Raw genomic sequence first — 9,224 nt, 5'->3', positions numbered from 1 at the left:
AGGTTCTGGTTCTGCCCTTGCACAGGACTCTCGCAGTTGCTATTGCCTTTCCAAAGCAGGGGTCCAAGGAGACGTTTTGCCGCAGTTCGGTTGAAACAGGTTGGGTGCTGAGCCCTTCCTCTCGTCCCCATCGTATTACGGGATATTCAACCTCTGGAAGATTTCCTTATGCACACGCCTTTTATAAATAGGAACTTGGCTCACTTCCTTAAGCTCCGTTTGTGGCTGTGGCGTCTTCCCCTGTGCCCTTGGAGTTGTGAATCGTGCTCCTTATACCATAATCAGTGGGTCATGGAAGAGGAGGGAATTTGCCACCAGCTGATAGGCTTTCCTGCGGGTTCCTTTCCCCGCAGGTTGACCTGCCGCTCCTATCAACCCAGTCCCCATGGCCTGTGGTCAGGACTGACTCTGGCACCATTGCTTTTGCCGCCCTTAAAGCTGCGTCAATGGCTCCTTCCCCATTGGAGAAGCGTAATGTTCATATAGCAAGCCATCCCTTCGGTGGGGCTGGTTGATGAGTCCTTCTGGGGCCATCTCGACATCTGCTTTGGCGCTGGAAGGAAGCTTCTCTGCCAAATTCTGGGTGGACTTAAAAGCGCTGTTCCCCTATCCCCGGTTTGGGATTAATTCCCACTCCAGGAATCTCCTGTAACCTCTGCTGCGGAGCCGGTACATGAGTTTAAAACATTGCTGGAATTATGAAAATAAAAATTCAAAAAAAAACACCTAGTGCGTAACTTTTTTCATTTTGGAGTGCCTTGTTTGAAGGCAGCCCTGTTAAGGGTAGTTGTTAATGTTTGGTGTTTTATCATGTTTTTATATTCTGTTGGGAGCTGCCCAGAGTGGCTGGGGAAACCCAGGCAGATGGGCGAGGTACACTAGCGGGCCGAGAAGAGGGTCTTGTCATCTGGGCAGCGCAGGACCTCCATATACCCTGCCCAGGCTTGCACCCTGGCAGGGTCCCTTCGGTGCTGTTAACCCAGTGGTTTAACTTCACCCCAAAGCACACTTCCTTGTCTCTCTAGACAGATACATGCCAACAACAACTGATGAGGCAACACCATTGCTTTTTTATAATTTATTTTATGGCCTGAGTGTGAATTCTGTAGCCTGCAGGCCACATGCCAGGCCACTCTGGTCCTCTCGCCGTTTGACCAATTGGGATGCTTCTTTGAACTGTGATTCTGCTTCTTGCTTAACTGGATGGAGAGAAGGTGATGTGGCCGCATCCGGAAAGGAGACCCCTGCAGAAGGATACCATTTGCATTTGCTGCTCCTTTTTGTCTCTTGCCCCCGCTATGTTGTTGATACGTAAGCATCATCTACTCGTGGGTTTTCTTCCCTTTTTGTGGCAGTTTCTACAGAAAGTTTTGCTGCATCTTTTACTTCTTTACCTCATCAGCAGCAACAGCAGCACTCCAGCTATCTCTTGGTGAAATCCCCACTACAGGAATAAACACCATGGTTCTGTTTCTCAGAGTCTTTATTATTTACAAAACTTTACACTGGCCGTTAATAAAGGAAAAAACCCCAAAACAAATAAACAAACACAATCTCTTTCTCCTTTTAGCCATCCGGCCAGAGACCTAATGCTGACTTATTCACATGCTCATTTAAACTGACCCAGACTTAACTGATCACATGCCTTTATAAGGACCCCTGTTGCCGGGGGAATTCTCCGTTGCCTAGCAACTGTTCAAAGCCATTACAGGTTTATTCTAATCTAGAATATTCCAACAGCCCTCTCCCCAACTTGAAATACTGCCATGGATACCTGGTAATTTAACTGTATTTTACTCGGTAAGACCCAATTCCGTAGTCGGCATTTTAAATTTCACAGCAGCCAATGGCCCAATTTCAGTGGTTCTGGGGAGGGGGAGGGATGGCGTGGGAGGAGGGGCAGGCCAGGCAAGGGGCACATGGCACAGGCAGTTAGTGACCAGCCCCTCCTCCAACCTGGGGAATTGTGGTTGTCATATCAGCCAGCCCTTGCATCCACAACTGCTGCTGTTGAATGTCAGGTTGGCCCAGAATAAAATCTCCCTCATCCATTATCTGATTATGGATGAGGAGGCTGGTCTGGCTTGTATCACACAGACCTGGGTGGGTCAGCAGGGTGGAGTTGGTCTCACCCAGCTGTGCCCACCTGGGTACTCAGTGCAGCATCAGGCCAGAATTGAGGGTCAGGGAGGGTGAGTTGCTGTGGTCTATAGGTAAAGGTAAAGGGACCCCTGACCATTGGGTCTAGACGTGGCCGACTCTGGGGTTGCGGCGCTCATCTCGCTTTATTGGCCGAGGGAGCCAGCGTACAGCTTCTGGGTCATGTGTCCTGCATGACTAAGCCGCTTCTGGCAAACCAGAGCAGCGCACGGAAATGCCGTTTACCTTCCCGCCAGAGTGGTACCTATTTATCTACTTGCACTTTGACATGCTTTCGAACTGCTAGGTTGGCAGGAGCAAGGACCAAGGAATGGGAGCTCACCCCATTGTAGGCATTCAAACCGCCGACTTTCTGATCGGCAAGCCCTAGGCTCTGTGGTTTAGACCACAGCGCCACCCACGTCTCACTGTGGTCTATAGAGACTCACTATCTCCAGGCTTTTGGTCCAGTTGAGGGTGGGAATCTAGAGTGTGTGTTCCTCACATTGGGGAAATGGGACAGATTAGGGATTCTGTTGGTTTACTGCCCAGCAGTCTCCCTGCCTGAGATGACAGAGCTGGTCTTGGAGGCGGTGTTGAAGACTCCCAGACTGCTGGATCTGGGAGACTTCAACATCCATGCCAAGGCAGCTGGCTCTGGGGCGGCTCAGGACTTCATGGCTGCCATAAGGACCATGGGGCTGTCCCAACATGTCACTGGCCCAACACCACATGGCAGGCCACACTCTGGACCTTGTTTTCTCGGCTGAGCAGGAAGAGGGTGATCTGAGGGTGGGAGACATTGACATCAGTCCCTTGTCATGTTCTGATCACTTCTTGTTAAGATTTAGGATGTTAACACTTTCCCCCCTCCACCGAGGCGGGGGACCTATTAGGAAGGTCCGCCCTCGGAGATTGATGGATCCAGTGGGGTTCCAAACGGCTCTGGGGGGTTTTCTGGGTGATAAAACTGGTGGTCCTTGTCAAAGCTCTGGCCGACCTCTGGAACACCCCAATGGCTTGGGCTATTGATATGATTGCCTGTGAGTGCCCTCTCCCAACTTGTGGAGCCCAATTGGCCCCCTGGTATACTCCAGAGCTTAAGACGAGGAAACGCAAGGGGAGGAAAGCTTGAACGCAAGGGGAGGAAAGATCTGAATGAATGCAACTGAACGCTGGTAAAGACTCATTATCGAGCCTACCCAGTGGCAGTGAAGGCAGCAAAAAAGCCTACTTTGCTGCCTCCATTGCATCCCCATTATGTCATCCAGCAGAGCTTTTCTGGGTTGTATGGGGCCTTTTACAGGCTGGCCCAAAGGAGGTGATAGAACCAACTGTGACATGTTTGCAAAGCATTTTGAGGATAATTGAAATTGAAATACTTTATTGTCACTTGTACAACTTGTATACTGTACAGTGAGATTACACAAGCACCCCCCACTCAGCTCTCTTAGTCTTAATTCCCCTCGTTTACTGACGCACACCCACCAAACCCGAAAGTCAGTTGCCCTGTTGTTCTCTTTTCATTCAGCAGCCTAACAGCCCACGGATAGAAACTGTTCTTCACCCTGTGCTTCTATATCTTCTGCCCGAGGGCAGGAGATCAAGTAAGTGCCAACCAGGGTGTGAATCATCCCTGAGAATTTTCCTCACTCTCCTGAGGCAACATTCTTCCGTCATGTCATCCAGTGGACTTGCGGGACAGCCCATATCTTGTGCTGTATTCACCACCCTCTGTAGGCACTTCCTATCAGATGATGTCAAACCAGCGTCCCACACTGTGATGCAGTAGGAAAGGACACTTTCTATTGTGGACCAGTAGTAGATCATCAAATGTTGATTTGACATCGTTCTTTTGCAATACTATGAGGAGATGGAGTCTTAATCACCTGGGTTGTACTGATTTTCCAAGTAATATCGCTTGCATCCACCAACACCTTGACTCTGCTGTTATAGCAGATGAATCTCATGGGGTGTCCAGAGCACAGTCTAGTTCTGTTGTGTTGGATGAGTTTCCGTTGCTAAGGCTTGAGGATGTGGACAAGGTGCTTGGATCAGTCAGGGCGACCACTTGTGCTCTGGACCTTTGCCCCCCTTGGCTGATAAAACCAGCAGGGAGGGAAGAGCTGACTGGGCCAAGGAGGTGATCAATGCCCCTTTACAAGAGGGGGTGTCCCTGCCTGTTTGAAAGAGGCAGTGGTAAAACCATTCCTTAAGAAACCTAGCCTGGATTTGGAAAACCTACCTAAACACCAGCCAGTTGCTAATCTCCCTTTCCTGGGCAAGGTTCTGGATTGAGTGGTCGCAGACCAGATCCAGGCGCTTTTGGAAGAAACGGATTTTCTGAATCCATTTCAATCGGGGCTTAGGCCTGGTTTTGGCACAGAAGTTGCTTTGGTTGCCCTATATGATGACCTCTGTCGAGAGAGAGAGACAAGGGAAACGTGTCCCTGTTAATTGTTCTCGACCTCTCAGTGGCTTTCTATACCATTGAGCATGGTATCCTTCTGGAGTGACTCTAGGGGTGGGTGGTGCCGCTATACAGTGGTTCCAGTCCTACTGAGATGGTCGTTCCCAGAGGGTGCTACTTGGGGAGTGCTTTTCAGCCCTGTGGAACCTTCAATGTGGGGTTCCACAGGGCTCAATCTTTTGTATGTGTGTGTGTGGTTACTTTAGATTTTTGTTTTAATTTTTTTTATTATTTATAGTTATACATCATACAAACAAGCATTGAATAAAACAAACAAATAATACAAAACCAGAAGAAAGTACAAAAGCAAAATTACAAGGATATAAACATAATAACATAAACTACAATTGAAAATATAAAACATCATATTCTCCTAAAAATAAAAAGAACGAAAAATAATACAAAAAAGGAAGCTTCACTACAGGTGCTCTGTGTGACTTAAGCTTCACTGCACACATCACATTCCACAACCTTAGAACATGGTTTCAATGTGATTCCCTTCACACAACCCTGGCATTTTAGCAACAGTTCTAAAATTGACACGAGCTAATCTTCTGTGGTATATAAATGAACACATTGATTATGAGGAGCACAATTAGCAATTGTGGATTTTGCATGGCTTGGCTTGCTACCTCATCCTTCTTAAGAGTGCGCTCCTGAGGTTCGGTCACATGTAAGGAATCTTGCAAATGTCCTGTAGCATAAAACTCTTCCCTTTTTCTAATTTCACATGCATCACCATCAAAACATATTTCAAATCCTGATGTTGCCAAGTTAATCAGACTCAACAAATTAGACTCCAGTTGTGGAACATAAAAAACCTCAAGCACTTCATTCCTTAAACACTTAAGCTTTACCTTTCCAATGCCAGATACAGGAATGTTACCACCCCAGCTAATGCCATAGATATTTCACATAGACATTTCACATATAGTTCAAAAAGTCAAATTGTGTCTTATACACGTGACCCGATGCTCCCAAGCCCAAGACCCATCAACCTGAAGTATTACTCAGTCTTGTGATTAAGGCTTTCTTCGTCTCGGTGTCACAATTTCCAACTTTTGTTCTCCATCTTGCACCCCAGTCTAGTTTCTCTTGCTTGTCCTGTGTTTTCTTCTTCTGTAGCAATGGACAGTCTTTCTTCAGGTGCTCTTTTGAGTCAGAATTAACGCATTTCCTCACTTTCAAGGCTGTAACTTCAACAGTAGTCGCTGTTGTAAACCTGCCACCACGGCATCTCCTTGAAGATTTCCTGCCTATTAGCACTGACTATCTCTGCTATCAGCCCATTCCCGGAGCTTTCCCCATTCAGTCAGCAATTTTCCTGTTACCCCATTCAGCGGTCAGGTCCTCTTCATCTTTGCCTTCTACTAAAGTTGAAATGGCATAATTTTCATCAAAGCTTGACAGGATTATGTATATTTGGGATATGGGTGTGAAGCTGAATCCATGCCCCAAAAGATCTCCAAGTGTCTGCAAGTGGTCAGGCAAAGACACCCCCTGGCTTTAAATGTTGCTGGTATAATTTGTGAGTCAGTAAAACTTTACTGCCCCGGGTCACACTAAGATAAACATTCTGCAAGGCTTTCTATATTGTTTTGGTTGTTGTTTGAAACCGGATAATTGAGATCTGTGAAGCCTCAACTCCCAAAGTAATACTTGCCTGTGCTTTCCCATCATACATTTGCCATTTTTCAAAGTCATCATCATCATCTTCATCATCTGCAGGATCATTTGGACGACAGTGAATGCCACAAGGTTGAAGCAGATGGATATTTGTGGATGCAAACTGGTTGACATTCACCTTTGGAAGCCCATTGACAGAAGTTGGCAGGCCGAAGCCAAGGACAAAGTTGCCGGGCAGAAGCCAGTGGAGGTGTCTGGATGCTGTTGGATGGTAGCCATTCCACTCAGCTATTTGCCTTTCAGGGACGTCCGAAGCCTGCGAGGTTTTCCCCAAGACCATCCATGGAAGTCATGAAGAGAACTGCAGGGCTTAAGCCCCCCAGCTTCTGTTTTCTAAAGAATGCCTTTCTCAATTATTTCTAAATACAAGGTATTTCTGAAAACAAATTATATGGGAAATCAAGCTCTCTAGGATCATAGGGCGCCCCTTCCTTGGTAGCCGTGTGTTGTAAGAGAATCTTTGTTTTCCGTATATCCTGGTCTGGTCTCTGTTTATTTCCCGAGCGGCTTGAGCCTACAAAACGCGCTCTTTCTGAAGGTCCAGTCTTTCTTAAGAAGCTGAACCCCTTAACAGAACCTCTTTTTCGTTTATTTCACTGTGTCACAGGAAAAAGGGGCTGTATCCACTTGTGACATCACATGGAGTTGATAGGCCTCAGTTGGTGACATCACAGGGAGTTATAGACGTCGGTTAGTGATGAGTGTCATTGCTTTGGTTGTGTTCTATGCGAGCAGGAGCCTTCTCCCAAGGTTTACACTGACCCTTGAACAGCACATTCCCTCTTTGCTGCAAACCTTGGGAGCTAGCAGCATGGTCAACTCCTGTTTTTGTCTGGAAGACAGTGAGAAGGCAGAATCCAGAAGTTGCCAGATAGAGAACAGCAGAGTGGATGGATTAGTACTTGACACACCAGCAGGAATTTGGACGCTGGTAGACAATCATCAGGAACCTCCTTATTGAGTGACGGCTTTGCATGAAATTGCTTGAACAGGTACCTTCCTGCTCTTGTGTGGCACTCCAGTTGACCATCTGCTGTGGTGAGGTCTGCAGGGCCTGCTCCCTTACAAGGCTTTAAAACTGGAAGCCCATTGACAGAAGTTGACAGGGCAAAGTGAGGAGGGAAGTGGCCCAATGCAGCCAGTGGAGGTGTTTAGGTGACAGTAGCTGCCACAAGGCTGAAGCCAGCTGATATTTGTGGATGCAAGCTGGTTGACATTCACCTCTGTTGAGGTGAATTTGGCATGGTCCACACCAAGGACAAAGTTGCCGGGCAGAAGCCAGTGGAGGTGTCTGGGAGGATGCTGTCAGATAGTAGCCATCCCACTCAGTTGTTTGCCTTTCAGGGACATACGAAGCCGGCGAGGTTTTCCCTGAGACCATCCATGGAAGTCATGAAGAGAACCGCAGGGCTTAAGCCAGCCAGCTTCTGTTTCCTAAACAACTTAATGCCTTTCTAAATTATTTCTAAATAGAAGGTCTATTATATGGGCAATCAAGCTCTCTAGGATCATAGGGCGCCTCTCCCTGGTAGCCGTGTCACTGGAAGAAGGGGCTGTATCCACTTGTGACATCACAGGGTGTTACAGATGTCCATTAGTGACATCACAGGGAGTCTGTAGCCCATGGCAACAGCTGGGGGGCACCTTATTTTTAATTAAAAATAAAAATGACCGCTGAGGTGCCTTCACAACAAAATGTATGCATTTTTTATGAAAGAAATAACAACGGTATTGTTAGGAGTCCAGGTTCCTGTCTTGATAACACAGTAAACATATGTAATTAAAAGGTAGATTTATTGCAAAAACAAGCAATTGGCTCCGGATGGCTCTAGCCAAGCATCCAGCATCCTCAGTCAGTTGACCCTTCTAAAGAATCCTTCCATTTCTGGCAGAATAAACTGAACCTATGACCCTTGCATTTCTTATTTTGTTTCCTGTCAAACACCCTCCCGCGGCGACGACTTCCTGGCTCCTTGGATTCTCTCCAACTTCTTCCTGAGAAGACAGGCTGTCAATCTTCTCCTTCGCACCTGCCTGTGCCTCTTGAGAGCCCTGTCCGCATTCCAACATGGTCTCCGCAAGAGAAATCTGATCCTGTCGGTTGCAAACTGCGGTCTGCTGCCGGCTGCATTCCTAGGCTGGGAGCTAGTGTATTCATGACAGGTATAGTTTTCGCTGGCAGTTTCCCCTCAGTGGAAACTTCTGTGGGGCGGAGAAAGAAAGCGCGTCCATTAGCCAGCCACGCTGTCAGGGGTCCGCCCAGTGCCGCAAGGCACTCCAGCTCCCATCATTCCCTTTCCAGCGCTGCCGACGGCGCTAGCATTTGAACGACAGTGGATGCCGCAAGGTTGAAGCCGATGGATATTTGTGGATGCAGACTCATTGACATTCATCCTTGGAAGCCCATTTGGCAGATGTTGACAAGCCGCAGCCAGATATTGGATAGTGACATCACAGGGACTCCGTAGCCAACAAGCAACAGCTGAGGGGGGCGCACCTCGTTTTTAATTAAAATTAAAAATTGATTAAATAAACTGATTAAATAAATTTAAAATTGATTAAATAAATTGATTAAATAAATAAATAAATAAATAAAAATTAATTAATTAATTAATTAATTAAATAAAAATAAATTAATTAATTAAAAATAAAAATGACTGCTGAGGTGCCTCAACAACAAGCTGTATGCAATTTTAATTAAATAAATAGGAACGGAAGAGCTCTCGCCCGCAACTCAGGGGAAACCTCTGTAGGGTGGAGAAAGAGAGAGCGTCCCATAGCCCTCAGGGGCCTGCTCGGCACTTCAACTCCCATCATCCCCTCTACGGCGCGGCCGGCGGCAGGGCATGACGGGAGTTGTAGTACCTCGGAATCCGGCGGTTTCCCGCCCAAAAAAACCGCCACCCGGGGACTGAGGAGGGAGGGGTGG

General features: G+C 47.1%; 1 long non-coding RNA gene across 1 annotated transcript; it reads left to right on the top strand.

The window, feature by feature from the left end:
* Positions 1-3,479: 3,479 nt before the first annotated feature.
* On the top strand, positions 3,480-7,757 carry LOC128424317 (uncharacterized). The gene is made up of 2 exons (XR_008332983.1): positions 3,480-6,485; positions 7,583-7,757. It is a non-coding gene; the product is annotated as an uncharacterized LOC128424317 (long non-coding RNA).
* Positions 7,758-9,224: the final 1,467 nt, after the last annotated feature.

Source organism: Podarcis raffonei, chromosome 12 (genome assembly GCF_027172205.1).
Source record: "Podarcis raffonei isolate rPodRaf1 chromosome 12, rPodRaf1.pri, whole genome shotgun sequence".
NCBI classification, from domain to species: domain Eukaryota; kingdom Metazoa; phylum Chordata; class Lepidosauria; order Squamata; family Lacertidae; genus Podarcis; species Podarcis raffonei.
This window is presented reverse-complemented; position numbering and strand designations above follow the sequence as displayed.